This window comes from Physeter macrocephalus, chromosome 1 (assembly GCF_002837175.3).
Source record: "Physeter macrocephalus isolate SW-GA chromosome 1, ASM283717v5, whole genome shotgun sequence".
NCBI lineage: Eukaryota > Metazoa > Chordata > Mammalia > Artiodactyla > Physeteridae > Physeter > Physeter macrocephalus.
This window is the reverse complement of record NC_041214.2, coordinates 112,670,939-112,674,579: the sequence shown is the minus strand read 5'-3', so window position 1 is coordinate 112,674,579 and position 3,641 is coordinate 112,670,939. Positions and strand designations below refer to the sequence as shown.

General features: G+C 43.3%; 1 protein-coding gene across 2 annotated transcripts in view; it reads left to right on the top strand.

The window, feature by feature from the left end:
• The window catches only part of TMEM45A (transmembrane protein 45A), a 92,304-nt gene that overhangs the window by 34,346 nt on the left and 54,317 nt on the right, over positions 1 to 3,641 (top strand). The gene's annotated exons all lie outside the window — the stretch shown is intronic.

Below are 3,641 nucleotides of genomic sequence, written 5' to 3'. Positions count from 1 at the left end.
CGAACCCGTGTCCCCTGCATCGGCAGGCGGACTCTCAACCACTGTGCCACCAGGGAAGCCCCGGTCTGTACGTTTGAGAGCTTGAAATTCTTGTCCTAGCTACTGTCGTGTCTTCAACCCTCTACCCACTTGGCCCTGTCAAAATGAAATAGTTTTTAAACATCTTAAGTCTCCAGTGTTGCTCATTCACCTCGCATAGTCTAACTCAACGCTTCTCAACATTTATCATGACACAGGACACCTAGAACATGACATCATGTAGGTGAAAGTGCTCATTCCTAGGCAACAGGACAGAGGAGGTCTGGCTTCCATAGGCTTTGGCCCCTCTTACACTCACCTGGCTGCTCCTGGGCCTGAGTGCATTTATATTTTCCTCTGGCGCAACTGTACCCACCAGGGGCACAACAGCATGCTGCATCAAAGATTAGAGGCTCTGGCCCAAGACCTAGTAGAGACCACAGTCTCAGTGCAGTCAACATCTATAAACATCTTTCAAGGTATCCTCAGAGGGTGAACATCCTTGCCCAGGGTGTTGTCAGTTAGGGAGAACTAAGTTCCTGTGGTCCTGCCCTTTGCTCAGTGCAGTTTACCACCATCTGCCCTTCTGGGAGGGAGATGGATACCAACACTGCCTGTCCCCTGTCCCTTCCAGGTCAGCAAGCCTGGGCTCCTTGGCTCTGTGGCCACATTCTGATGCTTAGCATGCTTCTTCCTACACTACATTTTTAAGTATTTCACAATTTCCACGTATTCATTCCTGCCCCCCTGGGAGCTAACATGGAGGCTGGTCCCAGGTTTGCTACATCTTCTGCACAGCTTAGAACATTGCTTCTTATGAAATGGTTGAAGGCATCCCAGGGTGCTCTGCTGATGCTGTCTGCTCCTGTCACTGTGACCCATATCCTGACAACTGGTCTGATGGGATGTGGATATTGCAAGAGCACACTAGTTCTCTTTTAGTTCTTTGGACTATGTGGTACCAGGTATTTCTTCTTACACTCAAACAGGGCTATAAGCATGCTCATCCATCCATCCATTCATTTATTTACTTATTTAACAAGCCATTCAATAAATGCTGGGCAATGAGGATGTAAAGATAAGAGACAGTTCTTGCTTTCCAGAAGCTCACAGTCCAGTGAGGGAGACCCTAGATGTGTAATGATGGTATACACGAAAAACTCTGTGAGAGTGCCTTGGGAACACAGAAAAGGGGACCCTCGCACTTGGAAAGTGGGTCAGGGAGATTCCTTGGCCGAGGTGAGATGACTTCTGAGTTGAGTTTTTTTCTATCTCTTTCTTCCTCCTTTTTTCTTGAATTGAGTCATGCAGGATATGTGTTATTGGTTGAAGGAAAAAAGGGTTCCAGGCAGCAGAACAACTGTACAGAGCTAAGGAGGCATGTTAGAGAGCTTGGCATATCTGGGGAACTTTAAATGCCACCATTTTGCTCAGTCACAGAGTTTAATGGAAGGCAACAATGGAATAAGAATCCCTCTAAAATACATCTGGAGGAGGAAGTGGACACTCCCACATTAGCCTGCAATGGTCAGACTATACTTTTGAAATGAGAGTGTCTGTGAGATTCAAAATAATATCTTATAGGAAACCTGAGATGTCTCACCTGGAGGGGAGAGAGGTTAGACAACAGTGTGGCCTGACTAGACTTGTTAGGTATGGCTTCTGTGAGTGAGACAGCACATTTGGGTAAGGGAGATTAGTTCTGAATATTGCTTCTTTCACTCAAATGAGAAGATGATGTTGGGACAGTTATAAGACATCTCCAAACCAATGTCCTCATTTATAAAGACTGTTCTGATAATACCTACCTCACCAGGGTTATGGTATGATATGAGAATTAAATTACATAATTTATTGATACATGAAAGAAGTTAACGTAGTAAATACCCGAAAAGGTTCGTTTCTCTTCCCTTTCTTTTCCTCTCTCTTTTTTCTCCATCTTTCTGCCCTTCCCACCCTCCCTTTTTCATGAATTGACTTTTTATGAAGTAAGGAGTACATGTCAAGCATCCTGCAAGTATCAATACTGTCCATTACAGCAGCCACTAGTCACACGTGGTTACAGAACACTTGACATGTGGCTGGTCCCAACTGAGATGTGCTGTGAGTGTGAAATACAGAAGTTGAAGACTTAGTACAAAAAAGGGAATGTAAGCTATCTCATTAATAATTTTTTCTATAGATCATATGTTTAAATGATAACATTTTGGATATATGTGGTTATATAAAAATGTTATTAAAATTAATTTCACCAGTTTCTTCTTACTTTTAAAAATGGGGCTACAGGAAATTTAAAATTACATATGTGGCTTACATTTTATTTCTATGGGACAGCATTGTGTGGGCTTTTGGGGACTCAATGGTGAAAAGAAAAACTGACTTTGCAGTACTTATAGTCTAGTGGGGGAAAGTAGAAAACTGCCACCGACAACAAAAACAATAAAAGGAAATAAAAATGAAATGGAAAAACAACAAATAAAAAATTTCACATTGTAATAAATACGGTGAAGAAAAGTTTCTATGCAAGGAAAACTGAAGGACCTAATTTAGATTGACTGGTCACGGAGGCCTCTCTGAGGGAGAGATGTTTGTGCTGGGCCTCCAGGGAGGCCTTCCTACAAGGCATTTCCAGGCAAAGGTGGGAACACGGCACTCCAGCCAGAGGAAACAGACTGCCAGTCAGTATTTACTGAGTCTACCAACCCCCCAGCATGTGGTCGGCAATGGGGAAAAACTGCGGGGCTGCCAGACACAGGGTGACTCCGTGACTCCTTTGAGCTTGTGGTCTGGAAAGGAGACAGAAGAGGCAGGTACCTCAGTGTACAGGGCTGGGACAACTACCAGCTCTGGTAGTGTCTTTCCTCCTCTCTCTCCCAGCCACAGACCATTGTGGACCGCAGCCTTGGCTATGCAGGTCCGTAGGGCCAGTCAGTTCTTCCTTCTTGGTGGGGAACACTCACATTCGGCTCGTTTTCCCTGTTCACACTGCCCTGTCCTGACTCAGACTCATCTCAGAAATGAGTGTCTGCAATAACCTCTTTTTTTTTTTATTGGTGAATTTTATTGTATGTAAGTTATACGTCAATAAACCTGGTTGTTAAAGATTTATATTATTCCTAAATACAAATTAAAACCACAATGAGATACATTCCCCATGAGAATAGGTAAAATTAAAATAACTTAAAAAACCAATTAGTTTACCATCATGGTTGGTGGCTACATTACTCCACTGTTCTTTTTTTTTTTTTTTTTAAATTTAACATCTTTATTGGAGTATAACTGTTTTACAATGATGTGTTAATTTCTGCTTTACAACAAAGTGAATCAGTTATACATATACATATGTTCCCATATCTCTTCCCTCTGCGTCTCCCCTCCCTCCACCCTCCCTATCCCGCCCCTCTAGGTGGTCACAAAGCACCGAGCTGATCTCCCTGTGCTATGTGGCTGCTTCCCACTAGCTATCCACTCTACGTTTGGTAGTGTATATATGTCCATGCCACTCTCTCACTTTGTCCCAGCTTACCCTTCCCCCTCCGCATATCCTCAAGTCCATGCTCTAGTAAGTCTGTGTTTTATTCCCATCCTACCCTTAGTCTCTTCATGACATTTTTTTTCCTTAG